Here is a 10,761-nt window from a genome sequence, read left to right as displayed (position 1 = left end):
ACAGTTTAAATGTCCATCAGCAGATGACTGGATAAAGAAAAGGTGGTATATTTATATAATGGAATACTATTCAGCCATAAAAACTGACAACATAATGCCATTTGTAGCAACATGGATGTTCCTGGAGAATGTCATTCAAAGTGAAGTAAGCCAGAAAGAGAAAGAAAAATACCATATGAGATCACTCATATGTGGAATCAAAAAACAAACAAACAAACAAACAAAACATAAATACAAAACAGAAATAGACTCATAGACATAGAATACAAACTTGTGATTGCCAAGGGGGCAGGGGGTGGGAAGGGATAGACTAGGATTTCAAAATGTAGAATAGATAAACAAGGATTATACTGTATAGCACAGGGAAATATATACGAGATCTTACGGTAGCTCACAAAGAAAACAATGTGACAATGAATTATATATATGTTCATGTATAACTGAAAAATTATGCTCTACACTGAAACTTGACACAACATTGTAAAAGATTATAAATCAATAAAAAATGTTAAAAAATAAAAAAATAAAATTGGCATTTTCTTACACACATAAAATTATATAGTTTTATTTGTAATTTTACATACCAATGTACAGAAAGATTTTACCCTACAACTTGGGGGAAAATCTTATTTCTGACTCTATAAAAGGGAGACCATTTTAAAACTCTTTTAAAATTTTTTGATTCATCTTTTTTTGGGGGGAGGTAATTAGGTTATTCATTTTTTTATTATTTAATTATTTTATTTTGGCCAGCGGGGAGGTAATTAGGTTTATTTAATTTTAGAGGAGGTACTGGGGATATGAACCCAGGACCTCATGCACCCTAAGCATGTGCTCTACCACTTGAGCTATACCCTCCCCTCATTCATTGTTTTTAATGGAGGTGCTGGGGATTGAACTCAGGACCTCAGGCATGCGAGGCATGTACTCTACCACTGAGCTATACCCCACCCCTTAAAACTCTTTTATTATTCATGTTTCTCTGTAAGAGAAGTTTAGTGACCTACTCACATTCTTGTACCATTGTAGGAATCCTATTTCAAAGAAGTTCAGATCTTACGCAATTTACAATTACTAGAAATAAAACAATTAGACTTTATTTTAAGGCTTGATGATGTGATAACATCATTTTCTGAGATTAAACCACTTATGCAGAACAACCAAAAAGAATCATGTTTTTTTAACCTTTCTTTTGGAAACTGAATTTACAAAAACCCTAAGATGGCCCAGTAACTACCCTCTCTGTGTAGAAGATTTAGTCTCTTTAATCTTGGCCTCCTCTTCACAGGGAATTCGGATAAAGTGAACTACAAGCAATACTGGAGCTCTGATCGGTCCATCTGAACTTCTTATTGTAGCTCATTTATTTATACTTGAAATAAAGGTGTTTGAATTAGTCATGTAAGGAATGTATTTTTTTCTTTTAGTGCTTTCTATGAAATCAACTTGACTGAAATTTTGCATTTCAACAGAGCCTATAGTAAAAGTAAAATTTTAAATTTGCTAATCTTTGATTTTCTACCAATTTTAGATTTATGCATTATAATCATAACCTAACGATGCCATAGAAGTGATGCAGGGATGTGATGAAGGTTGAAATATAGGCTGAATTTATCACCCATCTTACCAAAAGCCAAAATAATTTCAGTAATGATCATTAACAACTAATGAAAATATGTTTAGTATTAATCTAATTTCTATCAGGTTTTATGATCAATATTATATATACATTTGTATTTGCTCTCCAAATAATAAAGGAAAAATAAAGTGCAATGTTAGCTTTTTCTTATTTAGACTGATAAAGAAAGAGTATCAGAGAAGTCATAACAATTTTTCTAAGGTTTTAAAGTCAGTAAGTAGGAAAGGAGTATTCTGGCCATATTCTTTATCACCATAGTGTCAGATTTTATATTCATAAAAATAGTGTTCCTTATTCTCTCAATTAATAGAAAGTCATCAGTGAATTCCAGAAACAAAGAATATATATTACTCATCTAAATGTATATATATTTGTGTGTATATATATCAATAATATATTATTATACTGTTAATTTAATATATTAAATTAATTATGATTAATATATATTAATCATTAAAGTAAAAGAAGTGATTTTGAAAGGAGAGAGAGAACAGGTCCTAAGGAGAAAAACAAGGCAGGGAATTGGGTTAAGGAGAGTCCAGCTTGGAATGGGGACTTGTATTTTAAGAAGAGTGGACCAGAGCAGCCTCATAGAAAAGGTGTCCTTGTGAATAAAGTCTCATGGCACTGGGGGTAGAGGAAGAAGAGATCTGAGGGACAGGAACTTCCAATGCAAAATCCCTAAATGAGGAAGATCCCTGGAGCATTTGAGGAGCAGCAAGAAAGCCAATGTGGATGATGAGTAAGAAACAAGAACTGGAGAGTGGAAGACAAAATCAGAAAGGGAAGGAGGGGCAGGCATTTACTGATAAGCTTTTGTAAGTTATTATTCAATTCTTGGCTTTTATTTGGAATGAAATGGGAAGCCATTGGGAAGATTTGAAAAGTGGAATTATATGATGTAATTTATATCTTAACACATCACTTAACAGCTGTACTGCAAATAAGCTAGGAGATGCAGGTTGGAGCAAAATAGAGCAGTAATTCAGCTTAAAAAAAAGATACTGTCCAGTTGAGAAATGTCAATGTCTTAGATCAGGGTAGAAGCAGAGAAGACGGAAAGGTTGTTCTGAAGATGAGCTGATGCTACTTGTAAGCAGATGGTACCTGGGATGTGACAGAAAGGGTTCTGCAGGTGAGAAGGGATGGAGTCTAGTGCGCAGGTGGAGGGTTTGGAGCTAGATAGGTGCTCCCTTAGGGGTAAAAGTTTGTGGAAGTTCTCTTCTGATTGCTTCATTTCTCTAGGTGAACTAAAAGGTCACCAGCTCAGTGTGAAGGCGGGTTAAGAAGTTTTAGAAGTTTAAGGAGAGAGAAGACATGAGATTATCATCTGGGAGAGTGAAAGAGTAAATAAGCCAGGGGTCTATGGTGTGATAACTTGACAGAAATAAGGGGCGCTTTGAAATTAGGAATCATGAATTTCATATGAGACCAGACAACACAATTTTGTATTTGATTCCAGCCACACTGAGATGCAATTGCAGGTGTAAGGTATTTGGAGAGCTGAATTTAACCAGGGTTGGGATTTTGCCAAAGTACTGATTATGGGAAAGAGGGACAAGGCAGTTGAAAAGTACATGCAAAGTAATGTTTTAGTTGACTGTGGAATTTAGGCTGAGTAAGAAGGGAAGTGAGAACATTCAATAGAGTAACCATATAATTTATTGTCCAAACTGAAGCACTATTAATTATTACGCTGAGTTTAACAGGTCTAAACCAAAACTATTCTACACAAACCAGAGCACATTGTCACTCTAGCGTGAGGGGACATGGGACAAAGAAAAGGCTTGAAGAAGAAAAGGATGAAGGGCTTGTGAGTCTACTTAGGGTCAAAGGTTTGTTGGAGTCAGGGTACTGGAAGGAGGGTGCTAGAAAGGTAGGACGCGAGGGCCAAAAGGTCATACACTTAAAATTGATAGTATTGAAAGTTTGCCATTGCTGCTAACAATAAAATCATGACTATGTGAGTGGGTGGCCGAGGTAAGTGAAGGACAAGATAACTGGAAAGGAAGTCAGAAACAGAGAGGCTCATCTACACAGATGGTATTTACAAAAATTATGAGAGGAGTATTTTGGAGAGAGTGATAAATATACCTGGGGGCTAATATCTTCAGGGAATAGAGTGGTTTGTCCTGGGATCAGTAGATACGTGCCCAAGGAAGAGTAGATAGTGTTATAACTTGAAGATTTGAAATTTAAAGCTGGGGAATTTAGGGAGGAGAAAGTAAGAATTGTCTCAATGAAGCAAAAGAAGACAAGAGAACACCTACTTCATCTCTGGGCCTCTGATACCAAGTTTGTTGGAGCCGTACAGCTGGCACATGACACCACAAGAGGAGGAATTATGTAAAAGTTATGTAATTGGCAAGGAGCCAGGTTTCAGGGCAGGAAGATAAAGAAAACTTTCACAAGAAGGTTGAGGATATAAGACATTTGGCTGTGTCATCAAAACCATGGGAAGGATAAAAATAATGCTGAAGGGGAGAAACAGAAGTGGGCAGTGGGAGACGGGTCCAGCAGAGGAACAAAATAGTGGTGTGCACTCTCTAGGGAGATCAGAAACAGGAGGATGAGATGGCTGATGCCTCAGCGATAAAGGTCATGATGAAGCTGAGCCTTTTATTCCTAAAGCAGATAATTGTCAGTTCTTAACTGTTGAGTGGAGGGGGGCGTGTTTCAGGAAAACGAAGCACACTGATAGTGACTTGGGGATGGCACAGGGCAGTCCTCTTCAGAAGGCCTGAAGGCCCTCCGTTCTTACAAACATATGGCCCCAACACCACCCGAGTATGTGAACTGGTCTATGATTTCAAAAAGCCATTTCAACTTCGTGTACTTTTTTTTTTTTTTTTGCAATTTTGACCAATTAATATATTAGGCTCAAGTGTATTCATGTTAACAGACTGAGAAATGAAGTCCTTTCAGGTGACATTTTTATGTAAAATTCAATTTTATTCAACTTAAAGTTTAAAGCCAAATTTTTCTGCAAAAACACATCTCTGAATTTATAGTAGTGTCCCTTGGTAAAAATTACATAGAAAAACATTATACGTTGCCATATAGGTAGAAGCATATACTTTGCAGTAACAGTCTATTTTGTTTTATTTTGTATTGTATTTTAAGGAGCCTTTAAAGCCCTTATTTTTTTTTTTAATGTTAGAAAATAATGAGAAAGTTTTTACTTTGGCCAATAGTTACCTATTTAAATACTTTAGTAGAGGTAATACTATTGGAAAACATTTTAATTAATATATATGAATAATTATTAATTAGCATATACCACTGCATAATAAATTAAATTTCTTAATTAAAAACTCTACCAGCACTTAATAGCTTGTTACTTATTTTAGCATATTGAAAGCTATTTAGACTGAAACCCTAACTCAACAAGAACACAAATATTTGGATGACTAATAACAGCAAAGGAAAAATTCAGTTTGGGTACCTCTGGTTTTTTTTATTTAGACAAACAGAATGACAAAAATAAATGTCAGTCTGTGTAAATGTATGGTTACTAACTCATTTATAGTTACCCTTCAAAATAACTGATTTTTTATCTCTCAAGGGGGACAAAAAACAACACGTTCCAAGTTATATAACTCACAAAACAAAATAAAGTTCACATATTTCCATACAAGGAGAACAAATGAATCCATACACTTGGCTGGGCAGTGTCTTCTCTGGTCAACGGCTGACGCCAGTGATTCTCTGTTCCTATGGTTTTCCCTTTGATGTTGTTTACTCTTGGCCCTCCGTGTACCATGTTTTTTCTACCTTTACTGCTTTCATAGATCTTGCCAATAATTTAAGGATTGTTCTGCCAGCACGCAGTTACAAAATTAAGGTGGTAGTGTAATATCTGTCTCAATAAAAATGAATATGAATATAAATTGGTCACAAATAAAGGCATTCCTCCTGCACTGTGAAGTACAAACTACCTACCCTAACTAGGTAAGTGGAGGCTTATTCCAAAGTGTTCCTAAATGAGTATATGCTTTTTAAAGTATGTGTTTTATTACCCTTTGAAGAGTAGAAGGATCTTAGACACTGTCTTAGTAGGAATGCCAACAGGAATTGCTTGTGGCTAAGGCACTCCTTCCCACACAAGCCCCAAAGGGCAGCTGTCTTCATAACAGGTTAACACATCCCTAAAAATGTTACCTTTCCCTGAATGGCCAACATGAAGTTTAAAAAGAGTCAGAGTAGGATGTGGGAAGGCAACGGTATCCAAAAAAAAAAAAAAAAAAGTTCATGTAAACAGCTTCGACTCTCCACCTAATTTCAAATGCTAGGCTTTGTCTACTGCTTCTTTCCTAATCTTCAACAGAGAAAATAAAAACTGACCATCAGTGGAGTTCTTTCAGTAAGTTATTAAAAAACTCCCCTCCTCTAGTACTTCAGATTTGACAAGTGCATTATTGTTTTATGCATATTTTATAGATACAGCATCAAAGATCTATCTATTTCAGAGGAAGTAGATTTTGTTGTAGAAATTCATTATGGAAGCTATTTTAAAATGAGTTCACCCTTCATCCTTGGCTTGTGTGTTGGGAAGGTGTTTCTGCTGGACTAGATCTCCTGAGGGGTCCTCAGGAGTAAGCTCCCCATCCTATTTTAGGATTACCTCCCTGTAGAAACACATGAAGTTAAGAGAATACATAGTCCCAACAGTTGGCATGGTCATTATCTTTGAGGCAAGATTCAGCAGCTAAACCTTTCACTATTTTTTAAGGTTCTCAGACCTCTAGTCTTAAGTTAGGTGTGAATGTTCCTAAGTCTCCACTGAATTTACTAAGATTCTTAATTTAAAATTATTGAAGTGGGTAAGCCGCTGGTGAAACAAGTCTTGTTACCCATAACTTAATCATGTGAAACCTTTGAGTTAGGTTCTGGCAACTGGTACCTTTGAAATGGAAACTTCTCATGAACCCACCCAGGTTTCTTAGTTAGGTACACTATCCCTTCCATAATCTGCCCCTACAAACACATACACACACACACACACACACACACACTCTCTCTCTCTCTCTCTTTTTCTCTCAGTAAATGTTCCAGCCACAGCTTACATTTCTCTAATTGCATATGTCAAAAAAGAGTCTCTTTCATGAATTAGTTGAATCAGAGTATAAAGAGGAAATGTCTGAGCTGTTGACTTTGGCTCATGCATTTTTACCAGCCTTTAAAATTAAGGTCACTGTTACTGATTGTATTGGTCTGTGAGAGCTGCTGTAACAAGTACCACAAACTAGGTAGCTTAAACACCAGAAATGTATTGCCTCAGAGCTCCAGAGTCTAGATGCCCAAAATCAAGATGCCGGCAGGGTTGGTTCCTTCCAAAGCTGTGAGGAACAGTATATTCCATGACTCTGCCTTGGTTTCTGGTGGTTGGTCAGTGCATCTCTCATCTTCACATGGAGTGCTTCCTGTATGCTTGACCATGTTCAAACTTCCCCTTTCTGGAAGACCATCAGTCATACTGGATTAGGGATGCACCCTACTCCAATAAAACCTCATTTAAAATAATTACATCTGCATTAGTCCTATTTCTAAAAAAGCTGACATTCTGAAATACTGGGGTTAGGACTTCAGCATATAAATGTAGGGGGGACAAAATTCAATCCATAAAACTGAGCAATGTCTCCTTGGAGGTTAACAACTCCTTGATTCATTATTTGATAGTGTTTCTATTCCCTCAAATCCAAGTTTCTTCCTTCCTGTTATTTATCTTTTTGAATACATAGAGCTCCAATGCATTTTCATTTTCTTCTTGAAATCAGAACTGTCATTCATTTTTTTTATTCAATAAGCATTATTTTTTAAGCAAATATTATCTTCTAGGCACAAGGGACAAAATGTAAAATAAATACTAAAAGTCTCCAGCTCTGATGGACTTAAAGTCAAATTAGATGGAAATGGTCAAAAGAAAATAGAAAAGTTTATAATTATGAAATTTTAGATATTAAAGGAATTAAACTATGCTTCATCTAGGTACAGAACATTAGGAAGAAGCCAAAAACTTGTTTACTCTTTTTTTCATAAGTTTCCGAAACCCTAATTTTTATGTTTAATTATCAATTTAGGGGACAATCTGACATTCTAAAGAGATTAGTTCCTAGCAAGAGTAAACAGACTCCACTACACAAAATAGTATATTTTGAAGGCTCACCGAGCTTTTATGGGCCAGTAGTCACAGACAGATTTTTCTTGCTTAGATTATATCTTTAAGACTTGGAGAAAATACTACTCAGTAATAAGAATGGAGAAGATTCACTCTAGAAATCATTTTTCATTTATGCTTTGTTCTTTGTCGCAAGCAATTTAAGCAAACCATTCTTCAAGAGTGACACTGGGATGAAATTCAAATGAACCACAGAGAGGATGGAAATCATGCAAATGAGGAGGAAGGGGAGGAGCCCATTAAGTACTAAAAATAGCAATAAGGATACAGAGAAGTTAGACAAGACTGGATTTTCTGGCTTCACGGTGACTGTGGCCCCATATGAACAGAAAGACCCAATTCTTAAAGCAAGAGTAAGTAGTTTAATATCATTGCTTACCATGTATGATTAAGAAACACCTATATGAAAGATATGTGTCTTTTGAATTTTTTGCTGTTGTTTACAATAAAATACCTGACATCTTTTAACAAGTTAACTGCAAAAGAAATGTTTCATTCTTTAAGAAAGATCTGAGAGGGCCCAAATGTCTCACTTCAGTAGTACTGGTGGTTCTAATACAAGGGTTATCTTTCTAATTTTTAAGAGGGCCTGATGCAATGAGGGGTATTCCAGGACACAGAGCTGAGAGTCTACAGCAACCTAGGCTCGGAGCAATTAAGAGATGTTTGTCCTCAATTTGAAAGGAAGACAAAGTCACTAATGTTGGGAAAAGAATGGAGCCATAGCTTAACTTAACTAGGCATTGTCATGTTGCCCTGCAAAATGGGTACAGCAGTCTTCACTTTGACCAGAATACATGAAGGTTCCTTTAATTCCATGTGTTTGGGGACAGATGGATAATTCTGACCAATTAATTATGAGTAGAAGTGCCATATGTCATGTCTTTGCTGTTGCAAAGCCCATCCCTCCATCCCAACTCCATCCCCACCCCTACTTTCTGCCCAGAGAGCTCTCCTTTTCCCAGTAGTATGGTGATCAGCAATGTTTAATTGGTTGTGCTACATCAGCCTAGGTTTCTGAGTGCAGTGAACAGAGGACTGCTGTTGACACTATAATATACATGTATCGTGAGCAATAAATAAACCTTTGTGTTTTCAGCCACCAAGATCTTGGTGTTATTCATCTTCATAGATTTTACTAGTTTATACAGACAGATAAGATTCCATAACCATACCAACATTTGATATTAGCTGGATTTGTAATTTTTTCCGGTTTTAGATATGTAAATTTATATTCCATTATTATTTGAATGTGCATTTCTCTGACCAAATATTCTAATATTCTGTGTATCTTACATAATTTTAAGATTTTGTATTTCCTCTACAACTTTCCTGTTCAGATACTGCCCATTTAATATTGCTACCTTTATATATACCATTGATATTCATGAGTTTTATTCAAGTTTTTGGTTAACTCCTTTTCAGTTTTAGATATTGCAAATATTTTCTTCCATCTTTAACTTTGTTAACTTGTCTTTAACTTCATTGGTGGTATTCTTTTTGGAAAAGAAATCCTTAACTTTTATATCATCAAATTTTCAGTCATTTGCCATTGATATTTTATTTAAGAAATCCTTTCCAATTTCGAGGTCAAAAAGATAAATTCCTACTTTTTCTTCGAAAAACTTTATAGTTTTTTGCTTCCCATATTCAACTTTTCAATCAATCTAAAGTTTTATGTTCTTTCTTATGGGAGTAGTTTCCTCAACACCATAGTAAGTAATCTGTCTTTTTACCATTGATTTGTAGAGCCAGATTCTTATATACTAATTTTTCATATATTTGCAGTATGACTATTGATTCAAATTTGTAAAATACTTCCCCATGGGGATCTCACTTGGCAAGGGTATCTCCATCCTATGGATTTTTGCATTTTGTGACTGGCAATGCCCACTCACAAGAACTGAGAGGTATGCAAATGAATACAAACACATCCATCATTGTGTAACCAAGAGCACTTGTTGATAGCCAGCCACATTAGGTTAAATAATCAACTGAACACCAAAATTGCCTGAATCTTATATGTTTAGGGAATGGTAAAGATAAAATATTCTAAGAATAGAGTGTTGCTTTGGCTTCCTTAGAAGCAGACTCCAAGACAAGAATTCATATACAAATCTTCTAATTTTGGAGGTTAAAGGGCCCTTAGTAGGGAAATAGGAAAGTGAGACAAACAGAGAAGGTAGCTACCTTTGGTAGCTGCCACTATGGGAACTAGTGCTTAACTCCACTGGAAAAATTCTAGGATTGAACGTAAAACACAAGTTTTATGTTTATCATACATGAGGAGTGAGGAAGCTGGGGTATTTCCAAACAAAAATTACTGCTTTGGAGCTGTAGTCCTGGTCTTCAGTGGACAGAAAAGGAGCACCAGCATCAAGATAAAGCTCTCAGGCATAGATGCTGGCAGTTAGTAGGATGCAGCTACATCTTACGCACTGAGAGGAAAAGACAGTGGGAGGTTGGTGGACCACCAAGAGCAATTGCTCTCATGGTGAATGTAGATCATTACTGAATGGACTTATTTAGTAGAAAAGGAAATATAGAAATTTAGAGCAGAGTTTTTCAAGCTTAGTTACTAAATGGACCCTTTTGGAATGCTGATAAAAACCCTGCAGAGTGGGTATTGTTAATATTCTTATTTTACATATGAAAATACTAAGGTATGGGGGTTGGGGAAATTTCCCAAGATTTCAGAGTCAGGTTAAGTTTTTGCTTTTTTTTTCAGGAATTCAAGTCACTGGGATATTGAGACTCTAGATATAAATGTTTCACTATTTGTCTTGATTTCCCTATTGCCTTTGGAAAATGGTCTGTGGAAAAAATATATGTGTCAATAATGAAAGTAATTTGTTTTTACAAGTGAAAGAAACAAATAGGTAAGATGTGAAATCCAAATGTTGAATTATTTTATGGTTGAAATGTAATAACACAAACAGGAAAC

At 35.7% G+C, this 10,761-nt stretch overlaps 1 non-coding gene across 1 annotated transcript; it reads right to left on the bottom strand.

The window, feature by feature from the left end:
- Nucleotides 1-784: 784 nt before the first annotated feature.
- TRNAP-AGG (transfer RNA proline (anticodon AGG)) lies at nucleotides 785-859 on the bottom strand. Its single transcript has one exon. It is a non-coding gene; the product is annotated as a tRNA-Pro (tRNA).
- Between the last annotated feature and the right edge of the window lie 9,902 nt (nucleotides 860-10,761).

This window comes from Camelus dromedarius, chromosome 2, assembly GCF_036321535.1.
Source record: "Camelus dromedarius isolate mCamDro1 chromosome 2, mCamDro1.pat, whole genome shotgun sequence".
NCBI lineage: Eukaryota > Metazoa > Chordata > Mammalia > Artiodactyla > Camelidae > Camelus > Camelus dromedarius.
Note: the sequence above shows the minus strand (reverse complement) of the source record. Positions and strands in the feature narration are given on the sequence as shown.